General features: G+C 43.8%; 1 protein-coding gene across 1 annotated transcript in view; it reads right to left on the bottom strand.

The window, feature by feature from the left end:
- Positions 1-16,649, bottom strand: part of dlgap2a (discs, large (Drosophila) homolog-associated protein 2a) — a 146,281-nt gene extending 129,632 nt beyond the window's left edge. Inside the window, exon 1 of the mRNA XM_008276886.1 lies at positions 16,576-16,649. The gene's annotated coding sequence lies outside the window, so the exon portion shown is untranslated. The remainder of the gene's footprint in view (positions 1-16,575) is intronic.
- Positions 16,650-21,381: the final 4,732 nt, after the last annotated feature.

Below are 21,381 nucleotides of genomic sequence, written 5' to 3'. Positions count from 1 at the left end.
TTTTTTTTTTTCATTTTCTAATTTGTAGTCCTCAGCCCCGACTGACGCTGCCTCTGCAGTTTCTCTGATTTCCTCTGCTCCCTCTGGAGCCACAAAGGCTTCATAAACTTTTTTTTTCACACATGAAGCAGTCCTTCCCCGAGATCTGTAAACAGACAGCCAAGTGTAAAATCTGCAAAAGTTCCCATTCAAATTAGATCTAATTGCGAGACGCCTGCAAACGATAAAGATATGATGAGGTAGATGGTTCAAAAACATCTTCTGGTAATAGCCAGACACAGAGGGCTAAAGAGCAGATCAACAATCTAAAAGGGCACCCTGGTGATGAGATCACAAGCTCATGGTTACTCAAATTACTCAGACTGGCACAGCGTAATGAAATTCAATCTAGCCTCCCTTCTATTCATTAAGCAAATCAGGACTGATGCCCAATGCGATGTCTACGTATATAGGTGCTTGAACTCTTCGGGTCTTCGTGGTAATACTCTGATGAGCAGCAGTGAACATTATCATTTAAAGACTGGCCAATATATGTTCCCAAACAATGTCTGCATATTAAACACAAAACGAGACAGGCTTTAAACGCTCTAGTTGCCAGCATGAACGATATCATAAATGCAAGCTTTTCCAAAAGCCCGACGGACACATTGAGAGTTTGCTTCATATGCCTGCTAATGAAAAAAAGACCAATGCCCATCTGTACAGTGCATCTGTTCCCTGTAATCACTCACAGACAGTTCAGGAAGCTGACACAGCAAAGCCCATTGTCATTCACGGAGCTGCTTTACTTTTTGGCAGGCAAATGGAGAGCTGTCTTCGTCTCGCAACTCTTAGATGGCACTAAGAGTTGTTTCATTTATCCAGTGGATCCGGTTCAAATGAGTTCATCATTTCTAACAACATGCAACAGCCAAATTGGCACTCAGGAGATGCAGACATCTGGAGATGTAGGGTCAGTACTGAAAGTCACCACAACTGCAAACATCCCCGTCTAACACTTCTATTAGTTAACTCTCATTAAGCCGAGCCCCTGTTTATGCTTTCCGTGTATTCCCCCTCGAGCTTCAACTTGGGGAAATGTCTTCTTTAACATGCAGCAAATTAAAAAATATTTTTCATCCAGATGGTTAGAAGAGTCTTTGACGATTTTGGAAACATCTTCAGAAACAGCAGTAAGTGCAGCTAAATGACCTACTGGGTATTTATCAATCAGAAATAAAAATGTTGCTTAGCTCTGTGTGCAATGGCAACAGATGAGAGCCTCAAACCGGGGGGCGCTACATCACTAAGCTAGCTCTAACACGTAGACATACACCATCAAACTTAAAATCAAATATCCTAAAACAAGACAATCAATGCTTTTCTTTGCCTGAAAAGATACTTCTTCTAACCAGGTAGTTTTTATGATAAAGCATTTCACTTGTTTCACTTGCCGTTTGTCCTTGATTACCTTAATACATCCTAACTTTTTATTGACATTGTATTATGTTTTCTAAAAAGATTTCATGCTTGAAACTAGAAGGGTGTGTGTTCAACACTGATAAGAACAAAATTGCTTCTGTAAAGTCAGAATTTCTTTGCGTAAGTTTGCATATTGGCTGATCCTGGCTAACCTTTAATAAATTACTAAGGTGTTATTTTTGATTATTATAAGAAGGTCTAAATCACTGTTATGTTCACTATCTTGGTCTGACATTTTGAACACCAGTGGCCTATCTTTTTGCATCCCTTGGTCATTAAATAATGTATAGATATGGCCACTGAATCCTCAATAAAGTAGTGAAGAAACGTATTGTAACATATGGAAAGCCAGAGAAGTTGGGGGTCTGCAGTAGTAATTATGGACGTAAGCTAAAATATTGGGTTTGTTCTGTTCTATGTCTTTTATCATATCTTGGCATGGTGGAACCTATGTTTCTACATGAGGAAACACTCAAGAAAGTTATTCCATCAATAATTTTGTTTTCTAAATGAAGATCTACTTATAATTGTAAGTAGACAGATCTTTGTATCGTGGCAGCCCTAGCCAAGATTGTAAATGACCTGTAAACCCCTCTGTATTAGAAATACATGACTTAGCACCCTGTGACAGTATAGACCACTTGTACGATTAACACAGACTTCATTGTTATCGATCTGGTACTGTGTTTAATTGGTTCAAATACAAAACTTACCAATGGAAATGTTTTGTAAACATGGATCAAGTAAAAACTACAAAATGACTTTATGGTGTTCCACAGGGTTCAATTTTAGGTCCTACACTTTTTCACCTTCACATGCCGCCACTTCAAACATACACTGATGACTATAAATTACTGTGTGCTTATGACCCAGGACCAATTGAACTGTATTTTAGACATCAAGTTATGGAAGTTAAGCACCTTTTACAGCTCACTCTGGATAAAACTAAAGTCTCAGTCATTAGTACTGAAACTGACTGAGAGAGCAACTCAATGTGACACTGCAAGCACTGGCATTAAACTCATGTCTAAAAAACAAATAAAGAGCAGGACTCATCTTCTACTTAGATTGAAGTTTTGAGCATCACGTTAGAAACATAACTAAAGAGTTTGTCCTTTGAAGAGCAGCATCAGAATGCAACCGTACCTCCCTCAAGCCAAAACAAAGACACTGCTAGCTGCTTTTATTAGCTGTAGGATTAAATGTTTTCCAATCTGGTCTCCCCAAGAAGAATACATCTCAACTACAATTGCTTTAAAACAATTTATTTTCCCCCCTGTTTGTTCTGTAAAGCACTCGTGTGTTATATTATATCTGTATGAAAAGTGCAACACAGCTAAAGTCCTAATTGATAAACTGAATGACGTGTTTTTTCCATCATGTTAACACTTCACTCGCTCATGTTTTTTTTTTCCACTTTCACGTTTGAACAGCGAGGGTGTGATGCCACGAGTGCAGCGACCGGGTGACTGGGCTGACGACGATCCACGTTAGCATCGATTTGTGCGTTCAGAGCTCATTAAAAGTAAAGAGCTGCGAAGAGAAACTCAAACTCTCCTGCAGGTATCCATCAAAAGCAACTCACCGCGGCACTAAGATTAATTTATTTCTTTAAACAAGCCAATCTCATTTCCCGTAGCCGTACAAGAACATTGATCTCAGTCAAGATTGCTTCTTTTAAGCAAAACAGGCCATTTTTCTGTGTAAATTCCAGATAGTGTTTCAAGATGAATACAAGAGCACTGAATGCTGAATTTAAGCAGATTTTCCAGCATATCGAGAATTCCTAAACTTTGTAACTGTACTGGTTTTCATATATGATACCTATGACTTGATACCTATAAGATGATGCGACTAACATTTTAGAAATTGAAGCATCGTTTCCTACATATTGAGAAAATTATTCTTAAATCTTTTATTTGTAAGGTACTACTTGTACAACTAGTTGTTTTTACTAGTGTTGAAACATCTTGACATGGGAAATTTTCCTTTTTCATTGTCAATTTTGCTTTTTTTTCTTAAAATAATGTTGCCCCCCATTTAATTGTACTTTTTTGAGTTTTTGCAGGTTGTTATCTCCACAACAAAAGATTGTTAGACTAGTGGCTTCTAAGCAGCCTACTCAGATTGTTCAGGTATTTTTCTGGTTGCCACAGCAGGAAATAGCGAGATCCAAACTACCACCCAGCCCCAGGTTTGTTTCTCTAACGTTTTGGCTACCGCTCGCCTCCGAGAAGAGACCATTTGCACATCTAGCTGCAGGGACACTGTGAACAGTATGCATGACAACAGGTAAAGTCTTGATTGCGTTTTACTGGAACAATGATTAATGATCCGGGTGTGCTAATCTATAGTTGTGTCTGTAGGTGTTAATACCAGACATGTGCTGCACAGTGGGCATCACAGCGGCACCACCTGGCCTAATGACCCTGCCTCTTACTAGTCAGCAGGCCTCTGGCTCGACCTGCTGCAGATCAGCTGTGCGGAGGACGGGGGTGGGTGAGAGAATGGGGGGCGATGGAGGCGGCGGCGGCGGTGCCTCAACCTGGAAACAAAGGTGTTGGCTCGCCACCACATCCTCCCAGAGGTGTCACATTACTATTGAACCCACTTGGAGGGGGGGAAGGTGTAAATGTGAAAATTGTTTGTGTTTAAAGGCTCAGCGGTACACGCGTTTCTTCCAAGCAGCATAATTGCGTTTATGTATTGTTTGTTATATTGTAGTTTCTCCCCGTCTGAAACGCGGCCTGCATTACGCTCGCAAGCGCGCCCGTGCCATAGTCGCTTTATTAAAATTTGGAAGTGTGTCACGGACATGTCACATTGATGATTTATCTGTGGCTATTATTAGGAGCTGTGGGGGAGTGGGTGTAATTGCATTCTCGTGATGACTGACTGCGTAATGTGGTGAGCAACAGAAGTGGATGGCAGCAAAAGTGACTCACATGCTACTGTAGCTTATGGCAGGCCATTTGGTCACTTTATGGACACAAGCATCGACATTACTCTCACTTTCTAGCTCGTATGATATAAAACGCTTCCTGTAATGGAGTTGAAAAAGTGGAGGTGGTCAGTTTAGGGCATCAGAGTTGAGGCTTTACTGAAGGCTATCTTCACCACACTACAAATATAAAAAGACTTGATGATCCCCGTGGTATAAAGTATTCTATTTAAGATCACACCTGCCTGCTTGGGTTGGTTTTTAGAATGCAGATGCACTTCTTGCTGCACCTGCCTGTACATGCAGGAGCTGCTCAGACTGTATCTTTTATCACATTTAACCAAACATTTTTTTTTAATCCAGAGGGAAAACGCCTTACAAAAGACTTCCATAGAAATGAAGTGCATGTACGGCAAGCTAAAGAGCCCAAAAAAAAAAAAACTGAATGTGACTTCCCGTGCCTTGGGAAAATAAACACAGCACAACAAGGATTATTGGACCTCCAGTTTTATCAGCCTCGGACAGACTTCTGAAACAAATTTACTCATCACCGGTGTTGGGCAGATTACTGTGTACTGTAATCAATTATTCATGAAAAATGACTAATTACTTTTTCTATGAAGTAAATACGTTACATCCAACTCCATCCGATGTGCTTGTAAACAACTCCAAATCCTCCGCATGTCTTCTAGTCACGTTTTCCAGCTTGTATTTAGCTTGAAAAACAAAAGACTTTGTAATTTAAGGTGTGGTGACTTTACATTTCTATCCAGAACTGACAGTGAAGCCACAGGGTGTCCACATACACGCTTCAAAGTCACTTCAACAAAGTCCAGTGACTCCTGAATCGATTCCTGGCTTACGAATGGTTAATGTTAACAAGCTAGCAAAGCAGAAACACATGCATGAAAAGGAACCTTAGAGTCGAAAATAGCATTTTTACATGCCTGATAATGCACTTAATGAAGAGGGCAAACTGAAGCAATTACTGTTTCCAAACATTAATGCCTTAGAGGAGTACACATTGCCTAAAAAAATGGTAATCAGATTACTGCACCATTATAAGCTCTTAACACTGCCCCATTAAAATCCACGTTAGGCATGGACCCAGGAGCTTACCCCCCAAAAATTAAATCAGCAATTATCAGGACATGTATCATCCTACAGTGTTGGCAAATAATCTTGGGGTTAATGGCTTCTTAAAAGTCATTCGGCATGGGAAATGATGACACTCTGGCAAGTTTCTAAGCACAATATTAAATCTTCTTTTCAGTAATCGGATGCAATTTTAATGCACAATATGTACATATACAGCGATCAGCCACAACATTAAAACCACCTGCCTATTATTGTGTAGGAGCTCTGGATCCTGTGGGTTGCAGAGAGGGGCCTCGGTGGATTGGGCTTGTTCTGGTGCATCCCATGAATGCTCGATTGATTTGGGATTGGGGGAGTTTGGAGGCCAGGTCAGCCCCTCCAGCTCTTTGTCATGTTCAATATTATTCACCTCATCTGCCATTGGTTTTGGGCTGCAGGGTGGCACAGTTGGTAGCACTGTTGCCTCGCAGCAAGAAGGTTGCCGGTTCGCGGTGGGGACACCGGAATCTTTCTGTGTGGAATCTGCATGTTCTCCCCGTGCAGCGTGGGTTCTCTCCGGGTTCTCCGGCTTCCTCCCACACAGTCCAAAATCATGTTGAGGTTAATTGATGATTCTAAATTGTCTGTAGGTGTGAATGTGAGTGTGCTTGGTTGTCTGTCTCTAAGTGTAGCCCTGTGATAGACTGGTGACCTGTCCAGGGTGTCTCCTGCCTTCACCCTAAGTCGGCTGGGATAGGCTCCAGCCCCCCCCGTGACCCTAATGAGGATTAAGCGGTGTATAGATAATGGATGGATGGATGGATGGATGCCATTGGTTTTAATGTTGTGGCTCGCTGCGTTAGAACATTGCCATTCACGTCTTGCCTGACGCAACACATCTTCTTGGACAATGTCAGCGCGTTATACTGCGGATGAGTTCAGTTCTGAGAACACACCGCCTGCTAGCTCAATAGCCAAAAAAAAAAAAAAAGACTCGTCCAAACTCTGGCGCTTCAAACGCGTCTCAGCTGGTCCCTGTGTTTTTAATGTAGAGTTTGAGAAGGTTTGGGCAGAGAGAGAGACACCAGCATGACTTGTGAGAGAATATATTAAAACCTTTGAAGGGATCTGGATGGTTTGTTGGTGTGATTTGGATTCCGGTGCTGTCAAAACTGCACACATGCAGTACACGGACCAGCATCTGTGCCTGAGCCGTTCAGAGAGAATCTTACTGCAGTACATCCACACTGAATGCTTTCAAGATGTCCAGCGCAATATTAAGCTTTGCTCGTGCTTATACTGCAGAGAAATAACAGAGTAAACAAGCGAGGGAGAGACTCAGGACTCCAATGAGAGAACGAGGTGGATCAGACAGAGGAAGAAAGCGTGCACCGAGTAAATTGGGAGCAAAGTAAAGTATTCTGGAGAGAGTACAGGTAGATCAGCTACTCCTGCCTGTATTCTGGCTGCAGTCCAGATCCACAGTCAGTGTTTTCATATGTGCACTGTATTTTCGACACCAGAAGTCTTAAAGTCATATTTGGTAAGTTGCTTATTCTGCACATGAATACTCCTGCATCCAGAGAAACAGGCCGAGTGTTTGTCTGTTCGAGGTCCCTTGCCTGTGATTACTTAGCAATCTAAGCCAGTTACACCTACTGTACGGTGACAGATGCTGGATCCGAACCAGCTGCCTGATTTTGGCTGATAATTGAGGTTTGTGTAAAAACGCGGTCCTTTGCTGTTCCTGCTATCTGTCCAATTTGCCTCGTGTTTATTCAAGAATTTACTGCTGCTGTAAATATAAACCTTATCACATTCACAGGGTTGTGTTATTAAGGACACCCCTCATCCGCTCTATGGTTATCTTGACAGATGCAAATACTCAGTAAGTCGCTCTTCTTTTCCCATTCTGTCTCTTTAATTCTGTTTTTTTTTTTTTTTTTTGCAATGATGACTCCATTTTCTCCATGACTGTGCAGTCTCACCTTTGACCTGTCTCCACTGGCTGCTTGTCTGCAGGGAGCACAGTGTGTCCACTGCACATCACAGTTTATACTACCATCTGTCACAGATCTTAGCATCTCCATTCAGTCTCTGGCAGAACGCTCTGTGATAGCGACACAGGCTTTTGTAATGCAGGAGCAGTTTTCTACAACAACAACAAAAAAAGTGACATATTCCAATTTTCAAGCTGATCCATAGCAGAGTTTCCAGGAACACTTGGCTTTACCAAACCAAATGGTGTAGGTACAAAAGCACTCTTGAGGCAATCATAGTTTATTTTGTGTCATTTTTTTTTACTTGAGAAGTGTTTTATGGATGGATGGAATCATGACTGTGAGACACTGGATAGAGGCAGGATGGAAACACCTGGACAGCAGAAAACCGAGCAGGAAATTTAGACGTCAGCTAAAAAAGGACGAGCCGTGATTTCAGCACAGCTTTGTGAATCGTTTTGCATGACGAAACGCGCTTTCTATTGAGCGACACAAAGATATATCATCTCAAAGTTAAAAAAAATGAACTCCTGTGTGTTATTTAAAAACGTTCATCACTCATTAAATCATATAAGTCCTTAATGACTCTCTCTGTAGGCTTGTCCTGGAGACATATCAGATTAAATTAAACACTACAGGACAAAGGACAAAGCATTACTTACGATTTGGAGACATTCTACAGCCCTTCCTTTAAGACATTCATTTAATAAAATATTCCTCACTGTCATGCAGAACACAAAAAACATATAGATCCAACACAACCCTAATTTCACTGAAATTAAACAGGAACAGTGTCCAACTGTGACATCTACTGACCAAAAGCAACAATGCATTCAAGCAGTGAGAAACACAGAGCATCTCACTGTATCCACAAATATTAAAAACCTAACTAAAGCTGTAATCCCATCATTCCCTCTTCAAGCTACAACTGCTGACAGGTAAAGAAAAAAAACATCACAAAGTGTCTTACTGCCACTTCAGGTCACCAGAACAGATTCCATAGTGCCTGAGCATTGATTCTCCAAGTTTCTCTGCTGGAGGGATGGAACAATGCTCTTCATAAAGGTTTGGTCTTTTAATGATGGTGGTAGAGAGTGCTGTCTAACACGTTGGTCCAGAGCCTCCTATACTGTTTTGACTGGGCTGAGATCTGGTGACTGCAACGGCCACTGCACATGATTCACATCATTTCCAAACCAGTCAGTGACCCCACATGCCCTGTGAATGGGGCCATTGTCATCCTGGAAGAGACCACTTCCATCAGGATAAAGGTGACGTTCGGAACAACTTTTTTTAGATTTGCAGTGACCCTGACTTCTAAGAGGACAATTAAGGCCAGAAAAACCTACTGGATCTACTCACTGTAAGGGCCAAGCATTCAGGTCTACCGTTCTCTAGCTGCATGTCCAACCACTTCTTGTAAACATGGGGAGGCTGAATCGTGTGACCATATCACATATTTCCACATCTCTGTAGACCAACCACTATGGGGTTTGTGCCACTGAACTCTAAATCCTGTATTCACCCTTTTAATGAAGGAGGAAAGTTCCTCTGAGGTTGTTGATTGAACCCCTAAAAACTAATGAATCAAAGTTACGTATCTAGAAGTTGTTTCCTTGAAAGCAGCCTCTTCACACCTCACCATCTTACCTACAACTCTGCTGAAAAACAGTGAGACTACTTCACATTACACAATGGCAAGTTGTAATATTGAAATAATTCAGCCCTACATGCTTGAACCAGACATCAATTGTGGGTAAGCTACACCCAGCAGGATGGGTTGCTTCGATTTGTTATGGAGGAAACTGGCTGTCAGATGTCTGACTGGGCGGCTGTGGCTCAGGTGGTAGGGCGGGCTGTCCTCCAATCGCAAAGTTGGCGGTTCAATCCCCCGCCCCTCCACAGTTGAAGTGTCCTAAGGCAAGACACTGAACCTGAAGTTGGCAGCATTGCATGGCAGCTCTGTCGCCATTGGTGTGTGAATGAGAAACACATTGTAAAGCGTTATATAAGTGCAGACCATGATCAGTGTTTTTGAGGCCGTCATTGCTACACTACAGTTCAAAGGTGGAAATGGTTCACCATGCCATTGACTGCTTATTTCCCTCATGATGTGTCTTCCAGAGTTTATTATATCTCAAGGTAATTGTAAACAAACTGCCCTTGCTGACAGCTTGATCACATCCTGCCCTGGCGTTCTCAGTCACATGAAAAAGAAGTCTGTTTTCCTTACATATCGTACTAAATAATGCACAAACATCACAGTCAGCAAATGTGGTCTGTTGGCTACAGCTACCAACCATATTTAATGGTGTTTTTCCCACAGGTCTAACAGCAGATTTCACTTCAGCCGCTGTTGAAACATTAGCTGGTTCAGCAGTTTTTGCGGCTGAAGCTCCTGCCGTCCGTGCCCCAAACGATACACCTTCTTTCAAAGCCACTGAGATCCTTTCCCCTCGCTATCTTGATACAAAATCATAATTAACTGGGCCTGCTCTGTATTTTTATAGACACCACAGAGCATGATTGGATGTTAATTGCTTAATTATACCATGCAGTGAACCTGTGTGGAGGCACCTGCTTTTGTTGTGTTTCTCCACTCGTTTATTTCGGTTTATCCTTTAATTTATCGCCCGTCGACACACTCAGACCTGGCGAATGTGGTTCACTTAGCCTTAAATAATTAGCAGAAATATCTGAAATGATTGACTCTCATTATGCGGCTTGTGTTAATATATTAACACATCTTCAGATGATTTTAGCCAACTGCTGAAAGAAATCAGAAAATTGCTATTATTTCATTTTCACTAATAGATAGTGGCAAGTAGTCATTGTTGATTGACCAAAAGTGGGTCAGCGACAGTAATTTTCTACGGTATGTTTCAGGGAACAGTTCAGTTGTGTATAACCAGGTGAAAATAGGATAATGTCATATTGATGAGTGAATAAATTAGCTCCATTTTAATCACGGTGCACTGTGTCATGCATCGATATATGTCCATTCCTCTCGGAAAACAAATCAATACACTTTAAAGGGATCTAGAAATCATTAGAGTCATTATCAGACTCTCATGCATGACAAAAAAAAACGAGTCTGGATTTGGCATCCCGCTGTGCGAACGGGCTCGAGGTGATGCAGTGAGAAGCCCCCGAGAGAGAAGGGTTGCAGGGATCAAACCGAAGGCAAAATAAGCTGCACTGTTGCGGCATCCCTCCACCCACGCACTCGCTCTGCTCACTCACACGTGCGTTACTCCAGTCATCCCTGCTGGGGGGGGGATGCGTGCGTACAGTTAATGCGCGTCTGATCGGCGCGTATACGTTTGTGTGTGTTTTCCCACTCGTCTCTCCGCCATTCATTCCGCTCCCCGTCACCCTTTTCCCCGCCGTTTTCTGTTCGTTTTTTTCTCCATCCCTCCCACCTTGTTTTGATCTCTCTCTCTCTTCTTTTTTTTCCTCTCCCACTCGCTCTCGGTCACAAAAAAAAGCGTGCACATGCACCCATCTATCCGCCCACGCACGCAGTTGGCACGGGCGAGTCCCCGACAAGCTGCACGGCTTGGCGTGGGGTTATGCAAAGAAATACAAAAATCGTTGCGGCACCACTGTCTAATGGTGTCTCCATGGCAACTAAGGGAGCAAGGCCCTGCGATGCGGTGTCAAACAAACACAGGATTTTTCAACCTTAGCAAAGAAGTGAGCTGCATGTGGTGGCCTTGCAACGTTACTGTATTTGACACACTTTTGGTGTTGGTCTACTCATCAGTGCACAATATTTTGCACAGATTGCGCAATCATACTTTGGCATTAACAGTATTTGCACTTTCAAATTCAAACACCCCAAAAAACTCCACATACTGCATTTTTTCCCCCTGCAGTACAAATGCACACACACACACACACACACACACACACACTGCCCTTTACACCACCTCAAAAGGCAGAGAAGGCGTCGTGCCAGAGCAACCAACATTTTATCATCCTTTGACTTTGTGTCTACCAGAGGCATGAAGGTGTGTCAGCAAACTGCTGGTGGAGGTAAAGGGAAAAACGCATCGCTGCTGGAGCGGCTTATTCGGGTGTAACTTTTAAGAAGCTGGCCCAAGCAGTGCTTTCAAGTAGCAAAGAGGTTGTTCTGTTTCAGTGCATGAGTCATTTGGCTTTAATGCTTTACCTGTGGCTCAGAGGCTGAGCTCTGGCACTGGCTCAGGATGCAGTGCAACCTATTGACTGCCCAGGGACAGAGAGAGAGAGAAGAGAAGAGAAAAGAGAGAAAGCAGAGTGAAAGAGGAAGAAAAGGGGAGCTATAGTAGGGAGAGAGTGTGTGCTGGTGAGTGACAGACACACAGAGAGGGGGAGACGGAGGCAAAAGAAGCGAGGGCTTTCTTCTCTTGTTTTTTCTTTTGGGCTCGGTTCAAGATTCCCCGTCGGGAGAGAAGCCTCCTCTGAAGAGGCGGCTGTTCAGGACCTCAATGGCATCCCGCATGTTTGCTTGTGTGTGTGTGTTTTTGTGTAAGCTTTCCAAAAAGAGAGGGGTTGATGGAGTCAGTTGGACACTGATTGGAGTCAAAACCATTATCCCGGCAGACGGATTGTGCACTCGGAGCAACTCGCACCTCATGCAAACACATCCAAAGAGCATGCACACAAAGACAAACAGGCACACCTGACACCGGCGGCTGATCATCTACAGCAAAGCGGGCCGCCTCATCCCACACTGGACCACCGTTTACTGACTTCATGTAACACACCAACGGTCCAGAGCTGCTGAATATCATCCTCGTCGACTATCCCAAAACACCGCCCCGCTTTCATCCATGTCGGCCGCTAAAATGATGATCCATGACAAATTAAATCTTGAGTCAGACACGTTCCTTGGCGGTGAAGTTCCTGAGGCTGCACTGCATTAGATCAGGAATAACGATGCGTCTCTTTATGGATGTAACCGCTTCTCAGAGGCGCTTTCCCTTACGCTCTGTCGTTCCGGTCGCTGGCCACCACTGGACTGTGACAATATGTTTCCTTAAGCTGTGCAAATCAACACGAGTGGCCTGCAAACCATGAAATCAGAGCGCCGCCGTCGTGATTTGTTGCTGTGGCGATGCAAACGGGCCTGAATCAACGTTTTTAAAAAGCACTTAACCATCTGAACACCTTCACAGCCCAATAACCAAAGACTACTTGCTTTCCTTTGCGGCTGATTTAAGATGCGTAGCTGCACAGCTCCATGTGACAGATATTTTTTGCATTGTGTCTCTCATACATATATGGAAATTATACTGTATGTGACCAAGAAATGTATCACACAATGCGCCACTGGCAGTGTACCATACGCAGTCTCACAGCTACATGTCAAGACAGAGAGACGACAGCTTGCAGAATTACTTCAGCGCCGCTACATGAACCTTCTGATTCGTTCATGGCTGTCGGCTATTTTCATTGTTTGCGAGCTTCAGTGTCTCGGTGTCCAACACTGTTGTCGAGAGCTAATATGGTTCCACATATCCACCGTGAGCCGCCAAGAACTCTGAGAATGTTTTTTTTTCCATCTGTGCATTCTTTAAAGCTCTGATCCTTTTGTGTGTAGATTAGCATCCATATGTCCGTTTCGGAGTCCGCGTTGGCTACATCTGGGGAACGCTCGGTTTGATTCGCTCAAACAGAAACGGAATAAACACAGTTGCGCGGCCAACTTAACCGGAGCGCTCGCGCGGGCCGTGCTAATCAACTATTATGTAAGAAAGCTCTTTGTGCAATCAAATTCAGCTGCCACTCAAGAGTCATTCATCTTGATTGAAAAATGTGACGGCCTCATTTTCATTGAGTCGACAGCTGCATGCGTATCATTCCTCCTTCGTCCTGGTTGCCTGTAAGGCTGCAGAAAGGGACAAGGCGAGATATCTGACAAGACAACCTACAGTATGTTCTGTCAGGGTGTATGTACTGTATTAGTAGCTTGATGCTTGATTACAGGGGCGCAGTTGGTAGCACTGTTGTGTCGCAGCAAGAAGGTCGCTGGTTTTCTGCGTGGAGTTTGCATGTTCTCTCCCGTGCAGCGTGGGTTCTCTCCAGGTTCTCCAGCTTCCTCCCACACAGTCCAAAAACATGTTGAGGTTGCTTCTAAATTGTCCGTAGGTGTGAATGTGAGTGTGCTTGGTTGTCTGTCTCTAAGTGTGGCCCTGTGATAGACTGGCGACCTGTCCAGGGTGTCCCCTGCCTTCGCCCTCAGTAGGCTGGGACAGACTCCAGCCCCCCACGACCCCAGTGAGGATTAAGCGGTGTATAGATAATGAATGGATGGATGGATGTTTGATTACAGCTAATCAACTTAAGTAAATGTGTTTGCTAGAACTCTTAATTAGCGCAAACCTTTTAAAGTATGAGGACATATTATTACATCTGGGGTCTCGTCAGGTTACAAGTAGGCAGGTGCAGGATCCAACTCTGATGCAAAAGCACAATTGAACACGTGCACGAAGGCAATTGCACAAAGTCCAAGTGTACCTACTATAGTTTCATTACACATGCAGCATATGTGCAAAAGAGTTTGCGTAGCTGAGCACAGCTTGATGGGAACTGTGATAAATCTCAGCAGTATTGCCTGTTTAATACCTTTTGAACAGATGTGCCAATCACAGAGGCACATTAAGAAAATGGCTCCTCTAAATGACAGGAAAGTGCAGATCATGTCCTCTAAGAGGCTTAAATGTTTTTGGAATGCATGAAAAAAAAAAAAACCCAAAGCCTTAATTGTGTTCCTCGAGGTTTTATGTGAAATGATAGCAGCTCCAGGCAACCGGTTCTGATTTATAGGTTGTATTTTGGTTAGTGTATTACAGACCGTGAAATCTGGTCACCATATTGAGAACAAAGTAATGATGTCTGTAGTTACTGCAGTAGATTAATAAAAGGCTGCTGGTAAGTTATTTAATTGTATTAAATTACATAAAATATAGTTATACTCACATGATGCACTAATCATGTGGTAAATTGGAAAAGTGAATCATTTACAGGTTTTTATCTTCTTCTCTTTCTTCACTCTTTACTATTTATAGCATTTCTGATTAATGTTATTGAGTTTTCAGTAGAATTCCATCTAAATTTGTGCCGTTATGTCTTATTTTCTCCTTATATGATGCGCTAGAGCATAACATTTTATTTCAATGTTTTGGCTGAAAGAAATTCAAGTAACTTCAAACTCTAGTAGCCTCTTGGGCCAGAGGTCCAAAAAAAAAAAAGTTTCCAGCCCTGCACACACATCCTCTATGGATCCATACACAAACAGAATTTCATATGAGCTATTCTTCCTGAGAGTGGAACGCAGATTGAAATTCACCACTTACTCAGAGCTGTGCCACTTAAGTGTGTTCTATGCATCCAGCCCCGTGATTGTTATCCAGCCATGTTTTTTCTGCTGCATGTTAATATGAAGGAAGAAGAAGAACAGGCGCTTGAAACAAGTGGAACTGCATCCAGCTGCAGGATGAAATAGAGGTTATTCCGTATTTTGGCTCAATGACACTTCAGCAGGTCAGATAATTGCAACCACTGTGACATGGGCTCGGGCTTCCCTGTGGCTGCCTCGCACATACACACAGAGGCTGCAGTATTCTACACAGTGTGATACCCGATGCGGGGTGCATGTAGGGGAAAGCCCCCATTTAAATCAGGGCCTTCTAATTAGTGAGCACCACTTGGGAGGAACAGGGAAGCCACAGGAACTGCTCCTGGGCTCATTACTGGTACATCCAGTCCTGGAAATTGGAGATCAGCCTTTCAGTTAATATCTCCAGAGCTCTGATTTTTCAGCATCGTGGCATTAGTGACACAGTTGTTCAAGCATTAACAACAATAACCCCAGCCGTGGGTGATAACTCCCAAATGACAGGCCCACCTGCACCTGCAAAAACAACACACACAGACTGCTGGAAGTTACTTTGGATTACACACATCTGTTTAAATACGGTGAGCCGATAGATGAAGAGCCTCTCTAACCAAGCCTACGCTGTCTGTGGCTGAGCAGCACACTGTCTGTTCGTAGCTTTGGTGAGAGAGAGTCTGTCTGCAGTGCAGCAGCAAACATGAACATCCAAAAGCATCTCCTCAGAGCTGGCCGCAGTGGGCTCCACCAAGCAGAGCTGATTTACACCGTGGGGCGAGAACCCGGGAACCACAGGGGTTGTGAGTCGTCACCGAGTCGCCACCCACACCGGGAACGCCACCCAATACCTGATGAAGAGACGACACCGTGCCGGAGACGAGTGTTTCCCAAAAGAGAGCTGCTGACGCGTGAGCTCGCAGCCACAGTCAGCGGGACGGGCGACAGTTGATAGTGTTGGAAACAAACACAAACATGACAGCACAAATGCGTGTGCGAGGCTTTCTCCTTGAACACGGACTAAAAGCACTTCATTCACAAAACGACGCACGAGCTGCCCACGCAGAGCTCAGCCCTGCATGACACACTTTACATTAGACGCATGCAGCCGCCCACGCGATCGCATGTACGACTTGCACGCGCACACGCTGGAGTGCCCTCTCGCTTTACAGTGTTGTCTCGGAACCTCACAGTTCTGCTGCACTGCACTCCCGTGTGCCTCTACAGGGTTTCCCTCAAAACAGGAAAAAAAAATAATGCTGCTGCACTATTTTAATCCGATGCCCTCCCCAAAAAAACACACATTAATTTAGCTACCACCACTCCCTGAAGTCAACCTGGATCATTGATGACAGTGTGTGGAACATGCAAACCATCCAACGGGGTAAACACCTAAAAAAAAAAGAGCTAACAAATCTAAGTTGCTGCAGCAGAAGAGGATTTATTGCAGAGCTCTACTGGCAAATATGATGTGGTCTATAGCAGAGCACAGAGCTGCACACACACATACGGATAATTGGATATGTTACTGATCAGCCTATGTTGGGACTTGTTTGCACACAACTTCTGCCAAAATATCACCTCCTCATTAGAACATGTCAACCCCCCCTCCCCTCCCTGCCCTCCCTCCATCAGGGAGAAGCAAGCAAAAGACGCTCCTCCGTCAAGCACTACATCAAATGCCGAATGAAAACAGCAAACCAAGAGACAGAACTTACCTGGCACAGAGTCTAAAAGCAGGAGGCATCTAAGAGCGCGAGCTTCTCTGTCATCCGAAGACAGCAGAAGATCACAGAATCATACGTGCGAGAGGTGTTGGATTAGAGACTTCCTGAGCTCTCTCATCTATCCTATGACTTTTTTTTCCCCCCTCACATTTATCCAGACCCCTCTGACGATAGGTAGAGGGGTGGAGGAGGTTGAGGGTAAGGAGGGTGGGGAGGGGAGGCAAAAAAAGAACGATGCCTGCGAACGGAGAAGAAGAAAAAAAAAAAGAGGGTGGGAAAATGACAGCGAGATGCTCAGATCTCCTCCACTGAGACGAGTTGTGAGCGCACCGTGAGGACCATCCACTGCAGCAGAGCAGAGTAGCGCGCAGCAAAAGAGGGAGAGGGAGAGCGGAGAGGAGAGAGGCAGGCGAAACAGGCATTTACTGCTGCTGGTTCCAACAGCATGGCTGGAGCAAAAATCTGGGGCTGGAGTCTGGATCCTGGTTTTCTCCTCCACTGAGCATGTACCCGAACAGATGGAGAGTTATGGGGAGAATGGTGGGAGAGTAACAGAGAAAGAGATAGCAAGGGGCTTATTTTTTTATTTTTTTTCTCCATGGCACCGAGCAGACTGTTCCACTATCTCCGTGTCATTTCTCTCTTGCGTGACATCTAATATTTTTCTCTCCCTCCCTCGCTCCACCACTGCATGCTCATCACCGTTCCCCCCCAGCTTCTACGGCGTCGCTGTGGATAAACTATTAAACTGACATCGAATCAAGAGCTCTTTCCAAAGAGCTTTCAGCCGCTTTGACGCCACCGTCACCTCCGACAAAGGCTGTCATCCTCTTTTGTTTTCTTTCTCTATCTCTGTATTTCTCTTTCTTGCGCTGTCAACAATAATAGATGTGGAGTTTTGCGCCCTTTCTCGAGATTTTTAAGGTGAAATGAATGCAGAATAAACCACGGGGTTCGATGAAGTTGCGTAACCTGTCAAGACATGGAGTGGCGGCACAATGTAGTGAACATGCATACCTTAAAGCGTGCCGGATTTCAAGGGAATACTCTCCAACAATGTGGCACATTTAGCCATCCATCAATCTCTCTTATGGAGCAATTGGGCCGCCTGGCTGAAGTGTCTCTTGCTTGCTGTAACAGGGGAACAGGCTTTTAGTTGGAGTCCTTCGGCCCCAGCAGGGCTCAAGGTCGCTTGGCAGAGCTGCTTGCCGGCAGCCCAAATCCTTCAATGATTAACAGTGGCAGACAGGATGGAGCAGCTGTCAATCCAGATCTATAGTCTCGGCCAAGAGAGTCGGCCAGCAACCCACCGTGCATTCTAACAGTGCTCAACCAGGTAGAGCGGGGATTTATGAGTCTGCCGCGAAAAAACTCATCCCGCCTTCATTGAAAAGGTGGGGACATGCATAATACCGATATTGTTCCGTGTCTCAATCAGGTGGGGAAATTAAAGAGAAGAAAGGGGGCAAGGCATAGGAGGGAATGGGCTGTCTGGGTTTGTAATGAGGCTGTAACTCAGATCTCTGATCAGACAGCTGAGCTTAGCAACCGTATCAGTCAAGGTTGAGATTTCTTCATATGCAAAGCCCTCCAAAAGTTTTTTTCTAAGAAATGTTTGTGTGTATTTACGATTCGTAATCCTGTAATATAACACTGGGGTCATTAGCTCATGGATGCTGGTAACAGGTGGGAGAATCTATTAACAAGAGCTGTTTCCAGCTGATAAAATTCGTGAATGTCAGCTAGAAAGTAGACCAACTGTTTTAAAAGTTGCTTTGAGTTGTAAGTTCACTGGGATTACAGTTGTAAGCTACATACCCGGTATGTTAGAGTATCAACAGGACACAGGGGTTAATATATGTAAGACAATCTAAACATTGTTGCACACTTTCATGGCAACAGCACTCCTCAATGGTAGCTCCCCAGTGGGACAATGCACCACGCCAATAAAACTGCTCAGGAAGAGTTTGAGGAACACGTCAAAGAGTCCAGGCGTTGACCACACCTCCAAACTCGCCAGGTCCCAATCCAATCAAGCATTTGGAGAATGCGGCGGAACAAGCTCAGGACTCAAACTCAGACTTACATAAAGATGGACAAACCCTTCGTGACATCATCTATTGGTTTTCCAAACAGGGGTTTTTGGTAGCTCCAACTGTTGTCAACTAGGCAGCAGTGAAATCCTACAAACTTCCAGTTAATCCAAAAATTAGCAAATAGCTGAAGCAGGACTGGAGTCTTGTTGGGCCATGCAAATGTGAAATCAGCACTGTCTGAGAAAACTTTCACAAAAAATAGTCAACAAATTGAGTTGGCATCTACTTTTAAACATCTAGGATTTTTAAATGACAACCATTTGTCTTTTAGGGAGCACATTCAGTATATGGTTTTAAAAAATGAAACTCTTATTAGGATTTTGTTTCAGAAACAAGTCTTGTTTTTCTTTGTATGTGAAACAGAAATTGGTGGAAACAACTTTTTTGCCTGTTATTGACTATGGGGATGTGGTGTATATGAAGCTAATGCTAATTGTCTTAGCCGGCTGGATAGTGTGTACCACCTGAGATTCATTATCAAATGTGGTCCCCTCACTCACCACTGTGTACTCTATTCTAAAGTTAATTGGACATCTTTAAGTGCCCAAAGTCTCAGTAGTTGATATGTGTTTAATTCAATTCAATTTTGTTTTATTTGTATAGCGCATATTTACAACAACAAGTCATCTCATAGTGCTTAACAAAGGCGGAAACACCAAACAATCCAAAACATTTGGATTCCCTATCAGCTTCAGCAGTCCGCAAGCAGTCTGCAACAGTGGGAAGGAACCGAAAACCCCCACAGGGGAACAAAAACCTCAGACAGAACAAGACTCAGGGAGGGACGGCCATCTGCCTCGACCGGTTCTGGGTATTGTTCCTTCCTATTTGTCTTGTCTTTTACCAAGAAAACATGGAAGTCAAAGTCTCCGATCTATGGATACTCTGCAGTTTGTCGTCCCCAAAGTACGATCTGAACTGGGCAAGAAAGCATTTAGGTTTCCATAATACAATTTGAATGGGCAAGCTATTTATAAACTCACCCCTGCACAGTTGTCATAAATGAGAAAATGAGCCATAGTGACCCAAAACCGTTTTTTGTCCCAGACTGTAAACATGTTTATTTCTGCTGTAAAGCCGGGCATTCTAACATAGGGATCTATGGGAATTGGCTCGCTTTTGGAGCCAGTCTCAAGTGGCCATTGAAGGAATTACAGTTTTTGGCACTTATGTTTTGGCTTCATTGTTTAGCCCTGGAGGTTGCTGCTTGGACCCCAAGGATCCACTGCCAACATCCTGGTGCCAAAGACCACAGAACACTGCCAGAGATCCCGTGTCCGTGGTCGCATGGGTCAGCGCTGTTTGGCAGCACAATGGCTACGTGAATCATTTTAGGCAGCGGGTTTTATTGTCACATGACATCACACCACAGTGACAGTGGATTTGATCAGTCAGCACATTGTTTTCAGTAAATCACAAAATCTTCTTCTGCATTTTTTAAGTCTCTGCCAGAGAAGGATTAAAGTGTATTTTGTACAACATGCGGGAATGATTGCAACAGCCAATTTAGAAATAGATCTGTACTCTGAGCAAGTATTTAATCCACTCACCTGCTTTCACAAAAGCGTTTTAAGTAAGACATAAAATTTAAAAGATTCAAGCGCCAATCATGTTAAAAATATGCTGTCTGTAAAAGAAAACAGGATTTAGGAAGCTCCACAACACTCGATAAATCCAGCATAACGCAGCTGTTCATTACAGTTAAACATGATCTGTCAGATAAAAAGACAAAACAGTTTGAGATTCTCTGTAATCTCATGTAAGTCCAGTCCCTCGGTTATCTCATGGCTCGCTATGAATACTCCTTTTAATTTTCTACCTTTTACTTTTTCCTTCCTCCTCTTCATCTTCCTTCCTTATCCTTTCTTCTCCTCGATCTCTCTTCCGTTTTTTTCTCAGGTGTTATCACTCTCCGAGCTCTACACATCCTGAACGCACAATGCCTCTACTCTCCTGTGTCGGGTGTTTCTCGGTCAGCTGGAAAAGCAGGCCTTCCTCTCTTTGTGAATAACAAATCTCATCTCACAAAAATATTCATTTCACGGGTCGCTGTCCCATACAAGCCAATATCCACGCAGGGAAAGGCATTAAGCATTATTCCCTTCTCTATTCAAATTGGAAACAGCAAAAGTGGGGCTGTGCCAGAGATATCAGCCTCCTGCTGTACGCGGTTTGTCCTTGTAATGAGGTTGCAGCCGCTGCTAACTATTCATTCCAGTCATTCACCAGCAGGCCTTATCGCTGCTCTCGAATGACTTTGGCTAAATGACGTGCAAAGGAGACACGTCTCACCTGTCTTGTTGTGTTGGACTGATGCGCTCTGGGCAGTTTGTCATCGTTTAATGATACACATGAAAACCCCCACGAAGGCCACTCACTGTTGAAGGGATTATCCACGGAGGGTCAAATTTCAAAACTTATTTCCTCATTTGAAGCAACAGAAAATATGTGAAAAGATAATTGAGATATCATCCTGGCGTTAAACACATTTCTACAGTTCCGAAGCCTGAAGCTACAACATTCAGGAAAAAAACATCCCAACCCCTCCCGCAGGTCTCCTCTAAAACACATGAACACATAGCGCCTGAGTACAGCTGGAGGACTAATCCACGACAGAGAGCATCGGCGAGGAGAGGAGCGCATTAAAACTACCTCTGTCGAAAAACACAAATAGGTTACATCACCACATTTTGCAAAACCC

Source organism: Stegastes partitus, unplaced genomic scaffold (assembly GCF_000690725.1).
Source record: "Stegastes partitus isolate 25-593 unplaced genomic scaffold, Stegastes_partitus-1.0.2 Scaffold82, whole genome shotgun sequence".
Taxonomy (NCBI): Eukaryota; Metazoa; Chordata; class Actinopteri; family Pomacentridae; genus Stegastes; species Stegastes partitus.
This window is presented reverse-complemented; position numbering and strand designations above follow the sequence as displayed.